The sequence below is a fragment of the Acartia tonsa genome, chromosome 14, assembly GCF_053477335.1.
Source record: "Acartia tonsa isolate MP-2025a chromosome 14, ASM5347733v1, whole genome shotgun sequence".
Lineage (NCBI taxonomy): Eukaryota > Metazoa > Arthropoda > Copepoda > Calanoida > Acartiidae > Acartia > Acartia tonsa.
In genome coordinates this window covers 14,808,103-14,818,648 of record NC_137273.1, presented here as the reverse complement: position 1 = coordinate 14,818,648, position 10,546 = coordinate 14,808,103, and the positions used below count along the sequence as shown (strand labels likewise).

At 31.7% G+C, this 10,546-nt stretch overlaps 2 long non-coding RNA genes across 2 annotated transcripts; one reads left to right on the top strand and one right to left on the bottom strand.

Annotated features, from left to right (window-relative positions):
* The first annotated feature begins 539 nt into the window (after window positions 1-539).
* On the top strand, window positions 540-2,135 carry LOC145306523 (uncharacterized). The gene is made up of 3 exons (XR_013875054.1): window positions 540-643; window positions 1,446-1,554; window positions 2,022-2,135. It is a non-coding gene; the product is annotated as an uncharacterized LOC145306523 (long non-coding RNA).
* Window positions 2,136-7,429: 5,294 nt separating this feature from the next.
* On the bottom strand, window positions 7,430-9,359 carry LOC145306522 (uncharacterized). The gene is made up of 2 exons (XR_013875053.1): window positions 9,292-9,359; window positions 7,430-8,304 (listed from the first exon to the last, which is right to left on the bottom strand). It is a non-coding gene; the product is annotated as an uncharacterized LOC145306522 (long non-coding RNA).
* Window positions 9,360-10,546: the final 1,187 nt, after the last annotated feature.

Genomic DNA, 10,546 nt, shown 5'->3' with positions numbered 1-10,546 from the left:
TTTTCTCTTTTATGATTAGAAATTAAATACATCAATATAAGGTAAATAGCTACATGAAATAAAAAAAAGGAATTTATTTTTAATAAAGTAAAATAATGAGTCTTATCGTTCTGGGCAATGAGAGTTTATTATGGATTATTGGAGCACTATGAGTTTTAGTCATATATTCCTTGGAAAACTTGAGCTCGTTTATAGACATTTATTTCCTATATAGATCTGACATGGATCTTGAAGCAAGTAAGCAGGCCGTTTTGTACATGTTAAAATTAGAAGATTTCATTAAATAAAAGTTATCGCAAATATACTTAGTAAATAAACGTTTGCTTAAAGTTAATCGAAATCAAGCGAGGCGGGCGGAGAAGACGTTGTTTTGGAATAAAAAGGTTACGCACTTGCAAGTGTGTGTGTGTGTATGTGTGTGTGTGTATGAAGTGACCCATAATTCCAATTACCACCAACTATTAACGTTAAAGATATATATTGCGTAATGAATAAGGCATAATAATTTATCTTTGGGTGTTATATCCCTGTTTTGTTTCGTCGATATACTAAACAGTTTGGATCTTTTCAGATTTTACTAAAGATGGGATGCAATTTTTTTTGAGTGACGGCGGATTGGTTTTCTACGCTGTTTTACTAACAGGTATTACATTATTTTTCATTTAAACTACAATAGAACCCACATGTTAAAAATTATTTACAAAACTTAAATCCGACGCAATAAAGAAGTAAAAAGGCTTTTTGTTGTTGGATTAATGGTATCTGTTAAAAATAGTTCAGTTCAACAATTACAAAGTTTTAATTATACAGCAATAGGAACCATTTTTAACATCTTTAGTTATGACGCGGTGTTAAGCTGAGATTCGACCCTATCACCTCCCTGACGACGAGCGGATGCGTAACGTTTTTAGCCATGGTCGTGGATATATAAACTAGATTTTATGAAGAGGGATTCATAAGTTTGATAGTTACTTCGCCCCTAGCATCATGGCGAGGCGAGAATAATAGTCAAATCTTACACAAGACATTTATAAAGCTTCCATGTAAAGTAAAATTATTAGGATTGATATGTTCTGAGATCATTAGCTTCAGACAAAAAAATCTTTATAAATAGGACTATTTGCTTCAACTCTATGTTATGCAGCTTCCATGAAAAGTAAAACTAATTTGGAGCAACAATTTATACAATCTTTAACTAAGACCTTAGCCTCTAATTTCCGAGTTAAATGTCATTAGATTTCTTAGAGATTTAATTGCCTTATTTGGCAATTGAAAATTGTATTCTTATGCTTAACATTTAGAGAGAAAAAATGAACAAGATACTTTTAATTAGAATAAACCTTAACTGGAAATATCACAATCTTTCAGTACACGCAGACAGACAGACATCCTGTTACTGATATAAGGATTATTCATAGTGTTGTTTATGATTTTTAAAAATTTAGGTTAATGGAAAGCAGACTGACTTGAAGCACGTCAATACAACAACACCTTTCACCAACGAAATAAAACAACGAAGAATTTCTCTGCCAACTACATCCTATATATATCAAGGTAAATATACGCAGCTTACATTTCAATGATAAGAATCAACTCTCTTATTTTAAGGTCTTAAATATTACAGTCTCTACACAGTTTAAGTCATATAAAATATCTACATGCAGATATTGATTATCTTATATCCTATATCACTTTATACGGAGAGGTTGCTCATGAGAAATGCACAAATGTTAAAATGAATAGGTATTTTTTAAAACTATCAAAAAGGGACAATACACGGATAAGAGAAAATCGTATTTTGGATTGAAGGCTATTAAAAAACCATTAAGTTAGAAAAACTTCCTTTTATTGTAGAAATGTCCCCTCCTTTCTTAAAGTGTGGCTTTTATCAGCATATCCACTAGTTTTCTAAAGCAGTAGTGGCCATATGACAGATAAAATGAATTTTGCAGTACCTTCGCTACTAACAGAAATGGTTAGACTTAGAATCTACTATTTAATTAAGTATTATTTTTTTTCAGGAAACAATGACGTTGTTTAGCCGTATGGAAGAAAAAATCATTTAAATATTAAGATTTTAAGATTTCTAAATTATACCTAAATGATTTGTAACAAAATAAAATAAGATATTTCTATATTTTTTATTAATTCAATGGTTAAGTGTGTGAAGCTACTCTTTAATTCCATATGTACGTTTAATAAACCAATGAATCAAAATTCAGTAAAAGTCCCCAAAGTTATTAAGCCAACTAAAACAGGGACTAGTGTATTAATCTCTATATTTATATTGTATTATTTGGCTTTGTTGCTTGTTAATAGTATCTTTTTAACATACAAACTAGACTTAAGAAAACACTTTTTAAAATCGTTACACATTTTTAATTGTTGCGGGTTTCCTCCGATCGCTTTTGATTTACTTATATATTTGAAAACGTTTTTAATTAGTAGAAAAGATACTCTATAATTCGAAATGTCCGTCCATCTCTATCTGGGGATTTTCTCGTCTCCTATCAAAGATAAACACCTGATATTTTTAGGGATTTAATAAGATACCATTTTTCATATTTTCTATAAGTTTCATTAAGATTCGACAATAAATTGGGGTGCTAGATCGATTCCTACATTTATAAGTTTTCATGATTTTCTCAACTCCTATTTTAGATAGATGGCTGAATTTTTCATGGATTGAATACTTTATTATCCTGCAAACTGTTATCAAGTTTTATTGATATTTGCCTATTGGTTAGGGTGCTAGTTCTATTCCTAGATTTTTAAGTTTTCATGATATTTTTTACCCATATTCGAGACGGAAGGCTGATATCTTCAGGGATTAAATAAATTTACAATCTACATATCCCCCACAAAGTTTAAAGTGCTAGATCGATTCATATATTTTAATGTTATTTATCTTACAAGGTTTTATGTTTTTTTATGAAACTGCTTTTTAGTTCATTTTTTCCGGATATCCGTCCATACGTTGTGAGCTTTACTACTTATGGATGTTGTCATCCTTGTTCTTATACTTTTTAAAGACTAGGATAGAAGATCCATGTAAGAGTAGTATCCCCTAAGGACAGGGCGCTGCAGGGATAAATAAGGGTTACACATAAAATATAATGTGGGAGGATTGAGATAAGACATCATAAATGTGATAAATGGGTAGGTATTAATAGAAAGAGTTTCCGCTGAAATTAAAAAAAAATTAAGATAATTTTTAACTTTTCGTTAAAATCATGTAGTGGAACTACCCTTTAGTTAAAAATGTCATTCTTTTAAACTTATTGAAATGTAACAGGATCTCTGTAAGTCTGTTCAAATGGATCCCTCTAAACACTGAACTGATACGATACTTCTTTACAGTGTTACATATCTTTGGTTGTGGAAGGTTTTTTGCTATTTTTGTAGAGGGTACCAATACCTCCCCCGTTCTAAATTTATAAATCTTAAAAAAAAAAATAAAATAAGAAATGGGGTTGAATTCCAACCCCCCCCCCTCATGTGCCTCTAAATGTATATATACACTAATAATGAATAATTATCCTATTATTTAAAGAAATCAGTTTTTGTTTGATTATTAAGATCTCGATACCTAACCACTGAACCATTAAGTTGTGTTGGAATATTTCTGTTGCTTTTGATGCTCAGCATGCATCTGCTAGTCATTCTGATATAAGACCAATGGGATGTTTGTCTGTCTCTTCCAAAGGATTCGCTAATTAGATACTGGGAATGTTCAGGAGTAGTGTAAATCGCCCTTGGAAAAAAACTTAAGCTGAAGGTAAACTACACCCCCCCCCCCTTATAGCATATAGAATCCCCTAAATGCTAGAGTGTAGCTGCTATTTGAATAAAATATTACGCAGTGTCTAATTTTTTTGATTGTCCGAAAATCAAGGTAAATAGAAGAATAACTTAAATAAGTTTCAATGGACATTCAGACTTTCAAGAAATGTACAGTTTATATACACGCTAAATTTTGCATGTTACAGATATCATTTTCACAAGCCTTTGTTACAGGAATCATCAAGCCAAGTTTGAATTTCATGACTTTAACTTGCCTAAGAACTTCTTTATTGATTATCCTTTATACGGACATACTTGCATTAAAAGTGTCTAATTATTTTATTCTATTCCTCATAATATAAAAATCTGATGAAAAAAAAAACAAAGTTAAAAAGACCATTTTGCCAGCAAGATTAAAGTTATGAGACAGGGCTAAAACGCTAAAATTATGCATGGTACTTGCTTTTATCGGATATAGTGTAGAACTGTAAAGATATGGCGGTGGGACCGCTGTTGCCGTCGTAAACAGCCATCTCCTGCGGTTTTATGCTAATAATTTTAAAATGTCAAATGTTTTATTGAGTTCAAACTGCTGTGACACAAATGAAATGTAAACTTTTTGAATAAGCAAGGATGACAACATCCATAAAAGTGAAGCTCTGAAGCAGTTGGACAAATGTACATTAACACTTGTAGAGTGTCAAAACTGAATAATCAGAATATAAAGGTATAAGAGTCGAAGCAAAATTGTAAGAAAATTGGTTATAAGAACTACTTGATACAGGATAATGTTTATGGGCATACATATAATATTAGGACGTTATTATAGAGTTGCTTTGCTTATACTATTCTGCTTTGTTGTCCCAGGAGTTAGTATACAACAAGGATGACAACATCCATAAGTAGCGAAGCACAAAAAATCGTCGATGGGAATACGTACAGGTAGATTTAAAAGGTTTTTACTAAAATCAAGAATAGATTTATTGGATAAAATAAACATGAAACCTTGTTTTATTTTGCATGATGACGATGGTCAAAGTAAATTATATTAAAGATGCTCATAACAATGGGAAAAATTAATTTGATACAGATATCCCATAAAAGTTTGAAAATTGCATCAAAATAAACAAAGATATGGGGAAATATGTAAAACATATAAAAATAGCCAAAAACCTGATAAAAGGCAGTCTGGCCGTCATGGTTGTTTTATTAAAACGACTAAAAATTTAATTTTTAAATCCTTAACTTAAAAAATTTGGAAAATCGGACCATATACACTGAAGATATGGAAAAAAGTGTTAAATATATAAAAATAACCTAAAACCTGCTAAAAAGGCAGTCTGGCCGTCATGGTTATTTTGTTTAAAAGACGGGAAATTTAATTTTGATATCTATAACGGAAAAATTTTGAAAATCGGACTGTAAACACTGAAGATATGGAGAAAAATGTTAAATATATAAAAAAAACAGCCTAAAACCTGCTAAAAAGGCAGTCAGGCCGTCATGGTTGTTTTCTTTAAAAGACGGGAAATTTAATTTTGATATCTATAACTGAAAAAATTTTGAAAATCGGACCATAAACACTGAAGATATGGAGAAAAATGTGAAAAATATAAAAATAGCCTAAAACCTGCTGAAAAGGCAGTCTGGCCTTCATGGTTGTTCCTTTAAACGACGGGAAATTAAATTTTGATATCTGTAACTGAAAAAATTTTGAAAATTGGACCATAAACACTGAAGATATGGAGAAAAATGTGAAAAATATAAAAATAGCCTAAAACCTGCTAAAAATCGGTCCCAACACCAATGATGTTTTATAGTCAATTGTGCTCCTTAATGATGGGAATGTTGTCAAAAAATTTCAGCATTCTATCTTTTATAGGAGCTGAGTAAATCCCATTTCCCCCATAGCGTTACGGACGGACGGACTGACTGACGGACGGACTGACTGACGGACGGACAAAGTGAATTATAGAGTAGCTTCGCTACTAAAAAATAAGATCAATGGGATAATTAGAACATATAAAAATTTGTTGTTAAAAAGTAAAAAAATCAACATGTTTTAAATGGATGTACGGCCATTCTGGTAATGATTATAGAGTTGCTACGCTTTCTAAATCGTACCTAACTACTACAGGAATTACCATGCAAAGATTGAAATTTGTAGGACAATTCTAACATGCCAAATTTACAAAAAAAAAGCTATTCGTTCTAGACGGACGTACAGACGAACCAACCCTAATTATAGAAAAGATTCGCTTTTAAAAATGTTAATTTAGAAAAAAGGAAGGTAACTAGAAATACTGTAAACTGTTTCATTAGTATACTTATGTATTTTACATCATTAGATTAATTTTTTAACATGTTATTTTATTTAAAACTTTGATTTTAACAAAACATTTGACGATATTGTACTTGGCAGTTGCCAGCCGCCGCAACCGGCAGGTAAACGTTGACAGATATTTAAGAAAATTTACTATGTCATAAAAACTATTAGAAAATTTTAAGTCCCTAAATCAAAAATTGCGGGCCCAGGAGCAATTTAAAGATTTCTAGAGACCTGGAGGTTCAGGACCTGCAGGATTATACCTGGAACCTGATACCTACATTTCATATGAAGATATAATACTATAGGATATTTAAGTATTTTCGTAACATAAAATACTTATTTAGGTCTAAAAATATTTTTCATTTTTACCTGAATGCCTGCCCATGCCAGGTTTGCTGGCATCCTGCCCGCCAGGAAGGAGATATTCAAAAAGTTCCGACTCTCAGTTATGTGTCATACCCATATTTAAAAAGTCACTCAGATATAATCCTAGTCCTTAGATTAACTTTCTTGTTCGTGCATCTCCTCTATGTCAGGAAAAAGAAATAAAACCGTTAGGATATAGCAGTTATTCCGCCGTTTCTCCAATTACATATTGTACCACATTAGAGCAACTACATGCTAAATTTCAGCGTTCTACTACTGTTTTAAAACACACAAATACAAGGCAAATCAGCAAGAAAAATGTCCTCTTTGTAAGTTCACGGAATGTAAGACACACACCTTGTTATGGAATTATTTAAGTTAATAACAAATATAACAAGGTCAAGGATGACAACATCCATTAAAGCGAAGCTCGGAAATGGAAGGACAAACAAACATTAACACTTGTTGAGGGTCAGAACTGAATGGACTGAATATTAATGCATATGTCTATACAAAATTGTTAGTAAATTTGTTTCAAAACTGATTAAATAAATGTTACTGTTCAAAGACATACTGACGTTTTTAGGACTTGATTATAGAGATGCTTTGCTTATAGCACTATACCTTGTTGTAATAGGAATCAGTATTAAAAAAATCAAACGAATTGGAAAATTTTAGCATTCAAAAATTTGTTGTCAATAAAGTAAAAAAATTAGCTTGTTTTAAATGGACTTCCGGACTTTCTAGTAGATTATAGACTTGCTGCGCTTTCTATGTTGTACCTAACTATTATAGGAATCAGCATGCAAAGTTTGAAATCGAAAGGACAATTATAACCTGTTTAAATTAACAAAAAGAGCTTACTGCAACGGACGGACGTACGGACCGACCCTAATTATTAAAAACTCTATTTAAAAAGAAGCCATGGTGTTAATACATGAAAAGTATTGATTGAGGGGATGATTATATTTTATTATAGATTTGAATATAATTGAAAAATCATAATTTAAAGTAAAATATGTAACAGTTATCACAGAATCATTAAAAACAGGTTTTTTTCTCTCGAAATGTTGATGCTTCAAATTGCATGCGATTGTGTTGCCAAAAACTTTAATTAATAATTTAACATAAGGGATAGTTCTATGACAGATAGTACCAAATATAAAGCTTGCGAATATGAAAGTTGATTCACAAAAAATGTATTAATGATAAAACAAGGTTGACTACGTTCATTTGAAGTATTGAAGCACAAAAAATTAAAAGATGACTAGAAAACAAACAGAATAGGTAACAAATTAACATTTATAATGAATGCTAATAAATAAGATTACTCATCTGGAATAATTTCATAAGCATATAATAATGCAATTGAGTTACATGCATCTTTATTTCAATGCCTTTAGAGCAACCAGAAATTGAGTTCTTGCTTAATATAGGAAGTAAAGATACTTGTTCTTTCATCTATGGACACAAAAGTCTCGTAGATCAAAGTCTAATTTAAAATTAATACTTTTATCAAAAAAAAATACAAATTAGATCAAATATCCAAATATCACATAGATACGGTATAAGCAATCATTAGCAAAATATTATATTGAATTAAATTGTATTAAATATAATATGGATGTGTGCTAGGCCAGATTATAAAATTTTTAAAAGAAAGCGGTATCAATATTTTTCATTTGTTTGGTAGGGAAAAAATGCTAAAACACACACACACATTCTTATTATATTTATTACTACACGTCGACATTAGAGATTTTTCTTGTGTGCTGCATTGAGTTTCATCTCGTTGGGTTTATTTCCTGCTTGGCTATCTGGAACCTCTAAAATAGTAAATATTTTTTAGTTGCAAAGGTACTCTAAAATTTGAAATGTTTGTCTGTCCGTCAATTTTCACATTGGGACATTTTATAAGAGGAGCTAAGGACAATAAGAGCAACTACACCTTTCATAAATGATTACAACCTATTACTAAAGGATACACTCATAGAAGCCTCTAGAGCACTTCCCTTGACCCTTAGGAAGCTTCACTACAAAGGAGAACCATATTGGTTCAGAAGATAGCGAGATCTTTCACTATAGACAAAAAAGCCTAATGCTTTAAAAAATACATCTAGGGGCTTGGTATTCGAAAAGGCAGAAATGGTCTAGAAAGATAGCTTAAATCCATTCCAAGAGTAAAATCGGAAATTACCATTGTCAAAAACCTTACAGGACCTATGTAAAGCTTACATAAAATAGAGAATCCAATCGGTTCAGTAGTTACTTATATCTTAAGCTTCAGACAAATAAATAATATTACTGTACATAATAGGAGGATAGAATATAAAGAAAGCTTTTTTTGTCCGTAGCACTGTATGGTTCTCCATTACTGTTAAGATTCCTAATTGGTCCATGGAAGGTTTTTACCTATTTTGAGGAAGGATTTCTCCGCCCTCCCAACAAAAATTGACCTTCCCCCCCAAAAAATTTTCCTTTTCTTTTTAAAACTAAAATTGAAAATAAAGTGGGGTAAGTCATCTACCCCCTCCTTTGCACACAGTCCTGGCACAACACTGTGCACGCCACTATATATTTGTCTGCAAGTACTTATTAAGCATGGTAATGAGTTGCACCTGCTTTGAGCCAAGGCCTTCCCCTATAATCTAACTATTTGTGTCACACACCTGACACAACAACAATATGAACAATTTTTAAATGTCTAAGTATGATGCGGGTTGGGGCCGAGATTCTAACCTATCACCTTCTCAAAAACGAACGGACGCGCTGCGTGTAACGCCACATGCAGTCGAGGGTTATGAAAATATTACCTGTTATTAATCAAAGAGAGAAGTGATCGGCTCAATGAAAATCATTTTTTATCTCTGAAACTTAAAACGGAAAATTATACATGGTGGACTTCTTTCTTTAAAGGTTAAAAATGAAAACTACATGAAAACAAGGATTACGACATTCATAAAAGCGAAGCTCTGAAATATTAGGACAAGCGAACATTAATACTTGTAGAGTGTTACAACTGAAAAAGCAGAATATAAATGTATATACTATTTAAGAACCTAGTTACATTTTCAAGACTTAATTATAGAGAAGCTTCTCTACAACTTTGTACTTTGTTGTCCTAGGAATCAGTATTCAAAAAATCAAAACATTGGAATAATCATATAACATAAAACTTTGATGTTAAAAAGTTAATTATCTACATATTTAAAAGTGAAGTATGGATATTCTGGTAAAGAATATAGTTTTTTCGCTTTTAAATCGACCTAACCTCTACATGAATCACCCTGCCAATTCAAAAATCTATAACACAAATCTAATATGCCTAAATTAACAAGAGCTATCCTTTACAGTCGCAAGACCGACCCTAATTATGGAAAAGCTTCAAAAACTTAAATTAAACAAAATTATTCGTGCAAATTGCTGAAAAAATTACTATCCCTTTCAGGATCACGGAAAGAAAACAAAGTAGCGGGTTTCGTCGTATTTTCACAGTAGCTTTTAATAGGTTAAGTAAGGTAAATGTTAATGATTGCCCCATAGGGTTAGAGCCCCAAGCAGGGGCTAGAAATAGGACGAAACCTGCTACTTTGTTTTCTTTCCATGATCCCCTCTTTATGATCACTTTTTTTAACTTTTAAAGTAAAATTTAATAAATAAAGCTTCCGGCCTATTTGTGGTGCTACCCTCTCCCAAAATAGTTATAAACTTCACCAGGACCTGTGAAAGTTTACTGTGTAAAGAAGAACCGTATAGGTTCAGCGGTTAGCAATATTCCTTGGTACAGATAGACAAAAAACATCCTGTTACTTTATTATAGGATAAGCCCGTTTTCTTAAACAAGCAGCTAACTGATCTAAAATAAGTGTGGTTAGGTTACTGTACTCAGTTCAGTTACCAATCATAAAGTACGCAAAAGTTTTATAATGGTTTCATAAATAAACTGATGTGGAAAATGCGTCATTTTTAACATAGGTTTTAAGCTATCGCAGTTAACCGATGAAAGGCAGGGTTGCCGTACTAAAATTCATTTAAATTAGCATAAAAGGCCTATTTGTGACAAATGTC